Source organism: Salvelinus alpinus, chromosome 8 (genome assembly GCF_045679555.1).
Source record: "Salvelinus alpinus chromosome 8, SLU_Salpinus.1, whole genome shotgun sequence".
NCBI classification, from domain to species: Eukaryota; Metazoa; Chordata; class Actinopteri; order Salmoniformes; family Salmonidae; genus Salvelinus; species Salvelinus alpinus.
In genome coordinates, this window is record NC_092093.1 from 44,167,552 (window position 1) to 44,183,030 (window position 15,479).

The window sequence follows — 15,479 nt, forward strand, 5'->3', positions numbered from 1 at the left end:
ACCAATTGCACAATCCCTCAGAACTTCAGACGTCTGTGGCATTGCGTTGTGACAAATATGCACATTTTAGTGGCCTTTTGTCCCCAGCAAAAGGTGCACCTGTATAATGATCATGCTGTTTAATCAGCTTCTTGATATGGTGCACCTTTCAATGTGGATGGATTATCTTGGCAATGGAGAAATGCTCACAATTTTCTTTTTTTGGCGTTTGGAACATTTCCGGGATCTTTAATTTCAGCTCATGAAACATGGGACCAACCTTTTACATGTTGCGTTTTTTTGTTCAGTATAGTTTATTACAAATATAGCAGTATACAGTCCCCCAGATATCTGTTGACAAGGACATACATCACTGTGTATTTGTTACTCTGTACATACAAAAATGGCCAAACATTTTTTTGTTTGTTGCCATTTTCCATTGTTACTAACTTGTACTGGTTAAAAGTATGATTAAAGAAGAAGAAAAAATGTGTAAGTTTTGCAAACCATGTTTAGTACATCTAAAAGAGACAATGACAAATTCATGGTTCAACAAGATATTATAGTCATCAAAAGGGTAGAATTTTAGCATTGATATACTTATGATACAGTACTTTACAGCTTTGATTGGTCACAGAATATATGACATGAAGGGGTAATGTAATTATCTGAATTACTGTAGATTTTAATAGTTTAGTTAATCAAAAGTGAAGTATGGTTATAGGTCCAATGGGTGTTGTTCATATACCACTCTCAGACTCAAAATCAATATATTAGATACATACTATTTATCAGCATATTGACAGATTATTGCTATCAACTGCTGGTTACAAGTTATTTTACCCTGTTTGTATTTTTTGGAACATTGGCAATTAAGTTGATTAAAATTAAGTAGAATAGATAGATGGGCTACCACTGGTGTCACAGGCATCACAGGTCTTGACCACCATGTTGCGATGCTTCTTTAGGATCACGTTGTTGTTGTCAGTGTAGAAGAGTACAGAGATGGGACTGAGCTTGGTGGGTGCGCAGCATGCTTTGAGAACCTCATCTGGCTTCAGAAGGTGAACCTGCCATTGAAAACGGTAAATCAGACTCATTCATACATGCACTTTCATATAGTCAATGATAATATCCTGTTATAAAAGAGATATGGGTTATTTAAGCAATAAGGCCCAAGGAGGGGTGGTATATTGGCCATATACCACAAACCTCAGAGGTGCCTTATTGCTATTAGAACACCTACTCATTCAAGGGTTTTTCTTTATTTTTTACATTTTTTATTTTTATTTAACCAGGAAGGGCTCATTGATTTAAAATCTCTTTTTCTAGAGTGTCCTGGCCAAGATAGGCAGCACTAAGTCATTACAAAAATTACAGACAAACAACATGAAAAACTACAAGTAATCTAGTAGAAACCATTGAATCCACAAGAGTAACAAAAATCAAAAACAGCAAATTAAACACATTGACAGGTCAGGGAATCAGTCTCAAGATCATTCATCAGTGATTTAAAAATACCAATCGGGACAAGTTCTTCCAGTTTAAAAGTATTTTGTAAGGCGTTCCAAGATGATGGCGCAGAGTACATAAAAGCTCTTTTACCAAATTCAGTTCGGACATTTGGAACAGTTGGCAGGATAAAGTCCAGCGAACGAAAAGAGTACCCACCACATTTCTGAACAATAAAAATGCCCAAATAAAAAGGTAGTAAACCCAAAATGGCTTTATAAATCAAAGTATACCAGTGACTGAGCCTACAAGTGACTAGAGAAGGCCAGCCAACCCTGGTATACAAAGTGCAGTGGTGCGTAAGGGTTTTGCAGTTTAAAATAAATCTCAAAGTACCATGGTAAAGGGTGTCAATTGATCTCAAACACTGAGCGGAAGCATTCATATATAAAATATCCCCATAGTCTAGTAAAGGCAAAAATGTAGCTGATACTAGCCTCCTTCTGGCTTCAAAAGAAAAACAGGCCTTATTCCTAAAATAAAATCCCAATTTCAGCTTCAATTTTTTTTGTAAGTTGTTGAATATGCAATTTTAAAAGAGAGGCCGTCATCAATTAAAATTCCAAGATATTTATATGAGGTTACAACCTCAATCTCCTTGCCCTGAAAGGTAGTAATAGGTGAAAGGTTCAGAGGTCTATTTCTTGCTTTAGAAAACACCATTAGTTTAGTTTTGTCAGTATTGAGGATAAGCTTCAATTGACACTGTGTGTATGTTGAACAGTATAAAAAGCCATTTGCAAGTTCTGGAAAGCTTTTGTAAGAGACGAGGCACAACAGTAAATAACAGTATCATCAGCATAAAAATGAAGTTGCGCATTTTGGACATTTTTGTCTAAATCATTTATATAAATAGTGAATAAGAGAGGACCAAGTCCAGAGCCTTGGGGCACACCATTAAAGACAGACAATTTAACAGACTTAAGCCCATTAAATTGAGTGCACTGAGTTCTATCAGACAGATAGTTAGCAAACCATGCAACTGCATGCTCTGAAAGACCTACACTCGACAAGCTCTGCCTTAGTATAGCATGATAAACTGTATCAAAAGCCTTAGAGAGATCAATAAAAAGTGAGACACAGTGCTGTTTTTTGTCAAGGGCTTCAGTGATATCATTTAAAACCTTCATGGCTGCTGTAATTGTGCTATGCTTCTTCCTGAAGCCCGATTGGTACATTGATAAAATAGAGTTAGTAAATTAAAACTCTTTTAGCTGTTCCCTCACAAGGGTTTCAAGTATTTTCACCAGGGGTGACAGCTTTGAGATTGGCCTATAATGATTTCCAGAATTTCATTACATTCCAGGGTTAGATTGAACAGATATGTAAGTGGTTCAGCTATGAAATCAGCTGCCAGATTTAAAAAGCAGGGATCCAAAAGATCAGGACCTGCAGGCTTTCTCTGATCTAAGGATTTCAGGGCTTCATGTACCACCTGCACTGAGAATGGCAAAAAGCTAAAAGTTTGACCAGCTCTCACTGGTTCATCCACACAGGGTTGTACAGAGACAGAGGACACTGAATCAAACAGCCTACCAGATGATACAAAGTGCTCATTGAAACAATTCAGCATTTCAGTTTTGTCATATACAGCATATACAGAGTCCTTCAAAACACATGACGGTAATTCATTAACATTACTGTTACCAGACATAGACTTAATAGCCTTCCAAAACTTTCTAGGGTCATTCAGGTTATCAGTGGTAACAGATATAAAATATTCAGACTTGGCCTTCCTGAGAAGAAAAGAACACTTGTTTCGTAACTGCCTAAAAATAAGCCAATCAGCATCAGAACATGATTTCCTTGCTTTAGCCCAGGCTAGATTACGGTCGTGAATAATACAAGACAGCTCAGAAGAAAACCATGGATTATCCCGCCCTTTAACCCTGAACCTGCTGAATGGGGCATGTTTGTTTACTATTTGGAACAAACCATCATTAAAGAATATAAAGGCAGTTTCCACATCAGGGATAAGCTCAATCTTGCTCCAGTCAAAATAAAACAAATCATGAAAGAAAGCCTGCTCATTAAAACACTTCAAATTTCTCTTACGAATAAAACGTGGGTTTGTCTTAGGAACCTTAGTATTTCTAACATCAACAACAGCACAATGGTCACTTAAATCATTACAAAAACACCAACCGCAGAATATTTATGTGGAACATTTGTTAATATCAAATCAATCAGGGTAGATTTATCTGAGCATTTAAGATTTGGGCGAGTGTGTGAGTTAATCAACTGGGTAAGATTCATAGAATTACAAAACATTTTTAAATCATCAGACACCGGCTTTAACCAACACCAGTTGAGATCACCAATCAAGATCATTTCACTGTAAAGAAGTTTAGACATAAGGTGCGTCAAAGAAGAAAATGCTATTTTTTACATTGTTGAATAATAATGAAGACATCTAAACTATGAAATAACACAAATGGAATCATGTAGTAACGAAAAAAGTGTGAAACATATCAAAACATATATATTTGAGATTCTTCAAATAGCCACCCTTTACCTTGATGACAGCTTTGCACACTCTTGGCATTCTCTTAACCAACTTCACCTGGAATGCTTTTCCAACAGTCTTGAAGGAGTTCACACATATGCTGAGCACTTGTTGGCTGTTTTTCCTTTACTCTGCGGTCCTACTCATCTCAAAACATCTCAATTTGGTTGGGGTCGGGGGATTGTGGAGGCCAGGTTATCTAATGCAGCACTCCGTCACTCTCCTTCTTGGTAAAATAGCCCTTACACCGCCTGGAGGTGTGTTGGGTCATTGTCCTGTTGAAAAACAAATGAATTATCCTGAGTGGCGCAGTGGTCTAAGGCAAGCTGTGCAGTTAGAGATCCTGGTTGGAGTCCAGACTCCGTCGCAGCTGGCCGCGACCGGGAGACCCATGGGGCGGCACACAATTGGCCCAGCGTCGTCCGGGTTAGGGGAGGGTTTGGCCGGCAGGGATGTTCTTGTATCATCGAGCTCTACTGACTCCTGTGGCGAGCCGGGCGCAATGCACACTGACAGGGTTGCCAGGTGTATGGTGTTTCCTCCGACCCATTGGTGCGCCTGGCTTCCGGGTTAAGAAGGCATTGTGTCAAGAAGCAGTGCGGCTTGGCTGGGTTGTGTTTTGGAGGACGCGCGGCTCTCGACCTTCGCCTCTCCCGAGTCGTACGGGAGTTGCAGCGATGAGACAAGACTGTAACTACCAATTGGATACCACGAAAAAGGTGTAAAAGTAACAAACAATAGTTATTTTTTTTATAATAATTTATTAAAACAAATGATAGTCCCACTAAGCCCAAACCAGATGGGATGACGTATAGCTGCAGAATGCTGTTGTAGCCATGCTGGTTAAGTGTGAATTCTAAATAAATCACAGACAGTGTCAACAGCAAAGCATCCCCACACCATAACACCTCCTCCTACTCCATACTTTATGGTAGGAAATACACACCCACACCGCATCTCACAAAGACATGGCAGTTGGAACCAAAAATCTCAAATTTGGGCTCCAGACCAAAGGACAAATTGATTGTGTTTCATGGCCCAAGTAAGTATCTTCTTATTATTGGTGTCCTTTTAATAGTGGTTTCTTTGCATCAATTCAACTATAAAGGCCTGATTCACACAGTCTCCTCTGAACAGTTGATGTTGAGATGTGTCAGTTACTTGAACTCTGTGAAGCATTTATTTGGGCAGCAATATCTGAGGCTGGTAACTCTAATGAACTTATCCTCTGCAGCAGAGGTAACTCTGGGTCTTCCATTGCTGGGGTGGTCCTCATGAGAGCCAGTTTCATCATAGCGCTTGATTGTTTTTGCAACTACACTTGAAATATTCCGTATTGACTGACCTTCATGTCATAAAGTAATGATGGACTGTTGTTTCTCTTTGCTTATTTGAGCTGTTCTTGCCATAATATGGACTTGGTATTTTACCAAATAGGGCTATCTTCTGTATACCCCCCCACCTTGTCAAAACACAATTGTGTCAAACGCATTAAAAAGGAAAGAAATTCCACTTTTAAGAAGGCACACCTGTTAATTTAAATGCATTCCAGGTGACTTTCTCATGAAGCTGGTTGAGAGAATGCCAAGCGTGTGCAAAGCTGTCAAGGCAAAGGGTGGCTACTTAGAATCTAAAATATATTTGGATTCGTTTAACACTTTTTTGGTTACTACATGATTCCATATGTGTTATTTCATCATTTTGATGTCTTCATTATTTTTCTTCAATGTAGAAAATAGTAAAAATAAAGAAAAAACCCTTGAATGAGTAGGTGTCCTAAAACGTTTGACCGGTAGTGTAGAGCCTTCAGTGCTTTTTTCCCGTGGGCTGTGGCCCCCCTTGTCTGAATTTGGTCAATATGTCCTCCAAAAGACTTTATAGCCCACTGTGGCAAAGACTATACTTTCAGGAGTTAAACAACACAATAAAATAAAAAAATCACCTTGTTTGTCTCATTCTTCCAATCTAGCTAGTGACTTTATAAAACACAATATTTGGAATTTGTATTTTATATTATGCCAACGATAAAGGAAAGCATCTGGTGGCAAAATAGCCAAAAACATAAAATGATGAATTAATTCAAGGTTTACAAATATGCCCAATCAATAGAACATTGTCAGAAAACAATAGTCTAAACCCAATGTCTCTACCATATATGGCTGAAAAGTTACCGACGATTTACTGAGAATTTAACCTCACAACACCAAATATGGAACACATACAACCAAGTGCGGTGCAGTCTAAACTAGTAATGGTCACAGCAAATGATCGTTATTATTTCATCAACACTGTCAAGTACAAGTATATGAATGTTATAATATTGTAGAGAACAATGTTACGCACGCCTCTGAAGAGGGAACGCAACACCCTGCTACAACTCAACTCCCCGTGAAGTGAAAGAGGTATGGACTGTAGGTGTGAGAAAGGACAACAAAAGGCAGAATTGACCGTTTACTAGAATCGAATTCCTTACACGGTAATATGGGGAAAAGGGGCTGGACGGAACCAAAGCAAAGAAAGTAAATGTCAAAGCCCCCCTCTCCTATCTAACCTGCCTACCCACTACGTACCTAACTTAGCACCTGGTGCCCTAACCAAAATACAGGGAGTGGTCCACCCAGGTCTTACCTAGTGTGCCTAGACAGTGAATATACTACTATGTATGCCCGCGGGCCTCTTGCCTAAGCACTCCCTAGGTGCCTTCCCCTTCCCCCCCTGGGAACAAATGAAACAGGATAACAAACAATTTCAATAATCAAAACAGTGCGTTCTATTGACACACAGACATAATCAATCAGCTCCCTCAGCAACAACTATCCCTCCGATGTCAACAACTACAGACCAGTATCCCTTCTTTCTTTTCTCTCAAACTCTTGAACGTGCCGTCCTTGGCCAGCTCTCCTGCTATCTCTCTCAGAATGACCTTCTTGATCCAAATCAGTCAGGTTTCAAGACTAGTCATTCAACTGAGACTGCTCTTCTCTGTGTCACGGAGGCGCTCCGCACTGCTAAAGCTAACTCTCTCTCCTCTGCTCTCATCCTTCTAGACCTATCGGCTGCCTTTGATACTGTGAACCATCAGATCCTCCTCTCCACCCTCTCCGAGCTGGGCATCTCCGGCGCGGCCCACGCTTGGATTGCGTCCTACCTGACAGGTCGCTCCTACCAGGTGGCGTGGCGAGAATCTGTCTCTGCACCACGTGCTCTCACCACTGGTGTCCCCCAGGGCTCTGTTCTAGGCCCTCTCCTATTCTCGCTATACACCAAGTCACTTGGCTCTGTCATATCCTCACATGGTCTCTCCTATCATTGCTATGCAGACGACACACAATTAATCTTCTCCTTTCCCCCTTCTGATAACCAGGTGGTGAATCGCATCTCTGCATGTCTGGCAGACATATCAGTGTGGATGACGGATCACCACCTCAAGCTGAACCTCGGCAAGACGGAGCTGCTCTTCCTCCCGGGGAAGGACTGCCCGTTCCATGATCTCGCCATCACGGTTGACAACTCCATTGTGTCCTCCTCCCAGAGTGCTAAGAACCTTGGCGTGATCCTGGACAACACCCTGTCGTTCTCAACTAACATCAAGGTGGTGACCCGTTTTTAAATAAAATAAGTTGTAGTTCAAAAACATTTTTGTTTCCGTCTTTTCATCTATTTGATTTTATGACCATTCCTTCTTCCTAGAGGTATAATGCTAATATTAGATTGAACAATGATGCTTTATTATCTGCATATGGAAATAAAAAACAATGTTTAGTTGATTTACAGATACTACAGGCCCACACTTTATATGGTTTTGTACTGTGGTTTGTGATACTGTTCTATTTAAAAACATGTAGGACTACATAGACTGAGTGCACAAAACATTAGGAACGTCTTCCTAATATTGAGTTGCACACCCTTTTCCCCTCAGAACAGCCTCAATTCGTCGGGGCATGGACTCTACAAGCTGCCCTAAGCGTTCCACAAGGATGCTGGCCCATGTTGTGTCAAGTTGGCTGGATGTCCTTTGGGTGGTGGACCATTCTTGATACACATGGGAAACTGTTGAGCATGAAAAAAACAGCAGTGTTGCAGTTCTTGACACACTTAACCCGGTGCGCCTGGCACCTACTACCATACCCCGTTCAAAGGCAGTTAAATCTTTCGTCTTGCCGAATCACCCTCTGGATGACACACACAATCCATGTCTCAATTCTCTCAAGGTTTTAAAATCTTTCTTTAACTCCCCTTCATCTACACTGATTGAAGTGTATTCAACAAGTGACATCAATAAGGGGTCATAGCTTTCACTTGGTCAGTCTGTCGTGGAAAGAGCATGTGTCCTCAATGTTTTGTATTATCAGTGTGTGTAGTAACCTGGTACAGTATAAAGTTTACCACTAGTAGAGGGGGTAATTGCTTCAGTCTTGAATGTTACTTCTCCCTATCCCTACTCTACATTAACAGTCTGCCATTGTAGACTCCGGTAACTTGGGTATCTTAGTTTTTTATACTTGCCATTAATGTCTGAACCATTTACCATCTTTCCCACTGAAACCAGTAATGTTAGCGTTCATGTGAGAGAGGGTGTAGTAGTGCATACTGACCACTAGTTGGATCATAGTGTGGGTGGTGGAGTTCATGCAGAAACACAGAGGGTAGAGGCATTCTCCATCACAGTAGAAGGCAGACTAACAGGTTGGAGCCAATACCCAGTCCTAATGGAGAGAAATACCATAGAAATCGAATGACAAGATTAGATGAATGACTAGAATAGACTCTTTCAATGAGAAATACATGATAAAGAATCCAAAGAACATACTCTACAATGCACATCCTACACAAATGCCTTGCTTCCCTAAAAATACTGTGTGTTACAGCAAATAAGGTGGTACAATGTTAGCTCATGATTATCTATTCAGTACAATGAGTAGTTAAGAGAGATAGAATCTCACCTTCCAGCCTTGTTCACTGAATCTCACATATAATTCATGTCTCTTACAAGCCTGACGCCCACACATGGCTGTGATCTGAAAGGGACCAAAAAATATGTTATGAACCAGGAAAGACTAATGTACACTTTGGATGCATTGGATGAAATATAAACCCAACTTAAGTAATTTTGTAATTCCTTTAAATTGTGTATAAAACAAGTTTAACTACAAGACGAAAAACCAGTGTTGTCCCCCTGACCTTGTATGTATACTGGGCAAGGGCAGGTCGTATTTGGGCTTCTTCTTATGGGGGTTGGGTTTCAGGGCGCCTGGGGGGCAACAGGGGGCCTGGCTGACCCTGAAGAAGTTGGTTAGATGAGTACTTGAAGGCTTATATCTATGTTTTGGAATGTTAGATGTTGATTTTGGGAGGCTTCCATCATGGAAAAGGGACCAGACCACTTTTTTTGTTAGTTAACCTAAACGAATCACGACCCTCTATAGAATAACAACAGTTGACTGCTATTTAAGTAATAGTTTAACTGTCAAATCCATGTATTGGTGTGTGGCCATTGACTTTTATGGAGAGACCGGCCCAAATTTTCTGTGCCATTTCCTGGGCATTTCATTACCTCCGCGTTCTAAGATCTGCGCGTTCCACAAGGAACGCTTAATACTTCCGGCGCCGAAAAGAGATGGCTGCCTCGCTTCGTGCTCCTTGGAAAATATGCAGTATTTTGTTTTTTTACGTGTTATTTCTTACATCGGTACCCCGGGTAATCTTAGGTTTCATTACATACAGTCGGGAGGAACTACTGAATATACGATTAACGTCAACTCATCATCGTTCCTACCAGGAATATGACTTTCCCGAAACGGATCCAGTGTCTTGCCTTCCACACAATACAATGGATCTGATCCAGCCGGCGACCCTGTGCGACGCCGAAAAAGGGGAAAACGTGGCGGTCTCGTGGTCAGGCTTCGGAGACGGGCACATCGCGCTCCACTCCCTAGCATACTACTCGCCAATGTCCAGTCTCTTGACAATAAGGTTGATGAAATCCGAGCACGGGTAGCATTCCAGAGAGACATCAGGGATTGCAACGTGCTCTGCTTCACGGAAACATGGCTAACTCAAGGGACGCTAACGGAGTCGGTGCAGCCAGCTGGTTTCTCCATGCATCGCGCCGACAGAAACAAACATCTTTCCGGTAAGAAGAGGGGCGGGGGGGTATGCCTTATGATTAACGAGAAGTGGTGTGATCATCATAACAACACACAAGAACTCAAGTCGTTCTGTTCACCTGATCTAGAACTCCTCACAATCAAATGTCGACCGCATTATCTACCAAGGGAATTCTCGTCAATCATAATCACAGCCGTATACATTCCCCCCCAAGCAGACACATCGATGGCCCTGAACGAACTTTATCTGACTCTTTGTAAACTGGAAACCACACACCCTGAGGCTGCATTCATCGTAGCTGGGGATTTTAACAAGGCTAATCTAAAAACAAAACCCCGGATAAACCTCCGGTAGTACTTGTCAAACCCTAGAAACCGCTGCACCTCCTTTACCGTGGTGGGAGTCGGCCAATTACGCACGGCTGAAATGTGGTCACTCTCCATCTCCACCCCTGAGGTGGAAATGCGGTACCCTAGGAAGGAGACAGACTGCTGGAAGATCAGGCATTTCTCAGCCTTGACGTACAGGTCATGCTCCAACAGTCGACCAAGCAGCCTGCACACCAGGGACACATGCTCCGCGCGTGCAGATGAGTATTTCAGAATGTCATCGATTTACACCACTACACCTGCCCGTGCAGGTCCCTGAAAATCTTGTCTACAATGGCTTGGAAGACTAATGTAGCATTCATCAACTCGTACGGCATGACGAGGTACTCATAATGCCCTGAGGTAGTACTGAACGCCGTCTTCCACTCGTCTCCGTCCCGGAAACGCACCAGGTTGTAAGCGCTCCTGAGATCTAGTTTGGTGAAGAAGCGCACCCCGTGCATTGACTCAATCGCTGTGGCTATGAGAGGTAGCGGGTAACTGTACTTCACAGTGATCTGGTTTAGGGCTCGATAGGCAATACACGGGCGCAGACCTCCCTCCTTCTTCTTCACAAAAAAGAAACTTGAGGAGGCGGGTGAAGTGGAGGACCGAATGTACCCCTGATGCAGATATTCGGAGACAAATGTTTCCATAGCCGCCGCCTGTGACAGGGGATACACGTGACTCCTGGGAAGTGCAGCGTCTACCAGGAGATGTATCGCACAATCCCTGCAACGATGAGGTGGTAATTGAGGTGCCTTCTTTTTGGAGAAGGCGAGAGCCAAATCGGAATATTCAGGGGGAATGCTCACGGTGGAGACCTGGTCTGGAGTTTCCACCGTAGTAGCACCAACGGAAACCCCTAGACACCTCCCCGAGCACTCTCGCGACCATCCCGTGAGAGCCCTCCGTTGCCATGAAACAGTGGGGTCATGACAGGCTAACCAGGGTAGGTCTAGCACCACGGGAAACGCAGGAGAGTCAATGAGGAAGAGACTGAGCGGAAACGGTGGCTTCCCTAATCAACCCTGACCATATTGGTCGACTAAGGCGTGAACTGGGAAGGGCATAGCCACTGGAACAATGGGGATCCCTAAACTATGGGCAAATGATCTGTCTATAAAATTCCCAGCCGCGCCTGAGTCGATGAGCGCTTTATGCTGGGAATGCGGGGAAAACTCAGGAAAAGTAACATACAAAAACATGTGTGCAACAGAGGGCTCTGGGTAAGAATGGTGCCGGCTAACCTGGGGTGACGCCAGAGTGCCCTGCCTGCTGCCTCGACCCCCAGAGGACCCAACCCGGCACCGACCGGCAGTGTGACCTCTGCGGCCACAGATGGTGCACGTGAAGGAACCTCCTCCGGTCTCCCTGAGCGCAGCACCTCCCAGCTCCATGGGCATCGGAGCGCTGGTGCTGGGAGATGGAACCGACAGACTCCGCTCTGGACGTCTGTGGGTAGCCAGCAGGTTATCCAGCCAACTAAAAATGGCATATCAGTTTGGATACTGTAATATTCATATGTGTAAACATACTGAGACAGAGAGACACAGACTCAAAACGCCCCAAAACATGGCGATATTGTGGATACAAAGTGCATGGCGAACAAGGAAATTGCCCAGCTAAAGGCAAACAGTGTACTAAATGTGGTAAATGGAATCACTTTGCAAAAGTGTGCAGAGCTTACCGTGGAAAAGCAGTACACACAGTGAGTAAAGATAAAATGTCAATCAAAGAGTCAAACGCTGATGAACTGTTTATTGATTCAGTGACACAGAAAAGTCAAATATCAGAGACAGAGCAAGCCTTTGCTGACATTGAGATAAGAACACAAGACACAAAGCTAAAGTTCAAACTAGACACTGGTGCACAAGTAAACATTATTCCTCTGAATAAGTACCGCAGCTTGACATCTGAGTGCGAGCTACAGCCCACCACACGCATACTGACTGGTTATGGTGGTGAACAGCTCCCAGTAAAAGGCACATGCACTTTCAAATGCAAATACAAGGAAAGTGACATGATGTTGGACTTTTACGTTGTTGACACTAGAGCACCTGCAGTGCTAGGTCTTAAAGCATGTTTAGACATGGACCTCATCAAGCTAGTTTTATCAGTGACAACACCAGTAGAGACAGACAATGTACTGGAGGAGTTTGCTGTTTTTACAGGAATAGGATTATTCCCAGGAGAATGTACCATTCACCTTGACCCAGACGCAACCCCTGTGGTCTACCCACCGAGAAAGATTCCCCTTGCTCTCTGTGCCCATCTGAAGAAAGAGTTGGAGAGCATGGAGCAATCTGACATAGTCACCAAGGTTACAGAACCGACTGACTGGGTAAACGCCTTAGTGGTGGTGGAGAAACCACGCACAGGCAAGCTCAGAGTATGTCTCGACCCAAGAGACTTGAACAAGGCTATCAAACGCCCCCATTATCCTCTACCGACGCTAGATGGCATCACACACAAGCTAGCGGGAGCACACTACTTCAGTGTCATGGACACTAGATCAGGCTACTGGGCTATCAAGCTCACAGAAGAGTCATCTAAGCTCACAACATTCAACACACCGTTTGGACGCTACAGGTTCCGTCGCCTGCCTTTTGGGATTATCTCAGCACAAGACGAGTTTCAGCGAAAGATCGACGAAGTGTACGAAGGCCTCGACGGAGTTGTGGCAATTGTGGACGACATCCTTGTCTATAGTCGAACCAAAGAGGAGCACGACCGAAACCTCTGCGCGATGCTGCAAAGGTCCCGCGAGAGAGGAGTCCGGCTCAACCCCGAGAAGAGCACAGTCGGCGCTACAGAGGTCAGCTACTTCGGACATCTTCTCACAGCGACTGGAATCAAGCCAGATCCACAGAAGATCTCAGCCACCAAAGAACCGTACAGAGCTGGAAACAGTGCTTGGCATGGTCAACTACTTAGCCAAGTTCGCACCCAGCCTCTCCAATGCTAATGCACCCCTGCGTCAACTGCTAAAGCAGTCCAGTGAGTTTCTCTGGGATAAGCAACACGACATTGCTTTCCAGAATGTGAAAGACTTGATCACGAGAGAACCAGGACCAATCCTTGCCTACTACGACCCCGACAAAGAGCTCAGACTCCAAGTGGACGCGTCGAAGTATGGACTAGGTGCAGTGCTACTGCAAGAAGGTAAGCCCATCGGCTACGCTTCCAAATCCCTCACAGACTGTGAAATCAACTACGCTCAAATTGAAAAGAAGCTCTACGCCATTCTGTTCGGATGTAAACGTTTCCATCAGTACGTATATGGACGACAAGTCATTGTGGAATCCGACCACAAGCCCCTTGAGTCAATCATGAGGAAACCACTAGACGCAGCCCCGCCAAGGCTACAGAGAATGATTCTTCAACTACAAAAATACGACTTCACAATCACTCACCGTCCAGGCAAAGACATCCCTGTCGCAGACACGCTCTCCAGGAAGTTTCTTACCTATAAGGACATTAGCCTCAGTGAAGGCATGGACATGCAAGTGCACACTGTGTACAGCAACTTACCAGTTAGTGACACAAAACTGAAGGAGATCCAAGCATAAACAGAAAAGGACTCACAACTCGCACAGCTGAGGAAAGTCATACAGGATGGATGGCCTGAGGAGAGGAGAAAATGCCCTCAGACCGTCTCATAATTCTGGAACCATCGTGATGAACTATCACAGATCAACTGAATAATTTTCAAAGGAGAGAAAATCATCATTCCTACCAGTCTCAGAGAAGAGATTTTGACAAAGATCCATGCTGGACACATGGGCATCGAAAAGTGCAAACAGAGAGCACGGGACATTTTGTTTTGGCCCGGAATGTGCAAACAAATAGAGGACATTGTTGGTAAATGCGCCATATGTCTTGAACGACGCACCTCAAACACCAAAGAGCCAATGTTACCTCACTGTATCCCAGACCGACCCTGGCAGGTCATGGCAACCGATCTGTTCACCTGAAACAACGAGAACTACATCGTAACAGTTGACTACTACAGCAGATACTTCGAACTCGACAAGCTTCACAGCACCACATCTGCAGCTGTGATATACAAGCTGAAAGCAGCCTTTGCCAGGCATGGCATTGTAGAGACTTTAATATCTGACAATGGGCCCTGTTACAAATCAAATGAGTTTGAATCCTTCACAAAAGCATGGGAGTTTACACATGTCACCACAAGCCCGCATTACCCTCAAAGTAATGGCCTTGCTGAAAAATCAGTGCAGATTGCTAAATCACTCATGGACAAAGCAAAAGCAGACAAGAGAGACCCCTACCTCAGTCTCCTTGAATACCGCAACACTCCAGTTGCCAACTTAAAATCACCAGCCCAGCTGTTGATGAGCCGCAAACTTCGCTCAATCCTTCCCAGCACCAACCAGCAGCTACAACCTGAGGTCGTCAGCTACAAGGAAATGCATGAAAAACGTGCACAGAGACAACAACAACAAAAGCGATACTACGACAGGTCAGCTAGACCACGACGGAGAGTCAGTTAGAATCCAGGAGCATGGCCTCTGGAAGCCAGCAGTCGTCATCCAGCCAGCTGACACTGAACGTTCATAGCACGTCCGCACCGCAGAAGGAGCGGTGTACCGCCGCAATCGTCGTCACCTACTGAACACAAAAGAACAACACACTGATGAGATGAACTGTTCCCCTGAAAGAGAACGTGATGGACTAAACACACACACAGCACAACATACACCATACTTACCTGCAACACCACAAGAACTGTTGACTGACACAGAAGCATGCTCAGCATCATATCGCACAAGGTGAGGAAGAGAGGTCAAGCCCAGAGCTGTCCTAGACCTGTGAAATGTCAAAGGGTGTAGGCGGATCGCTGCCCTAAAAGAGTTCCACACTGTAAACTTGTTATTGAAAGTTCACTTGAAATGCTTTGGTATTGTATTTGTTTGAAATGTTAAGATGTATTTCTACTGTGAAAGCTGAGTTGCTGAGAGTCCCTTGTTCGAAAAGTAACA

At 43.7% G+C, this 15,479-nt stretch overlaps 1 long non-coding RNA gene across 1 annotated transcript; it reads right to left on the reverse strand.

Moving 5' to 3' along the window:
* Positions 1-475: 475 nt before the first annotated feature.
* LOC139583188 (uncharacterized) lies at positions 476-8,701 on the reverse strand. Its single transcript, XR_011676505.1, has 2 exons — positions 8,593-8,701; positions 476-1,049 (listed from the first exon to the last, which is right to left on the reverse strand). It is a non-coding gene; the product is annotated as an uncharacterized lncRNA (long non-coding RNA).
* Positions 8,702-15,479: the final 6,778 nt, after the last annotated feature.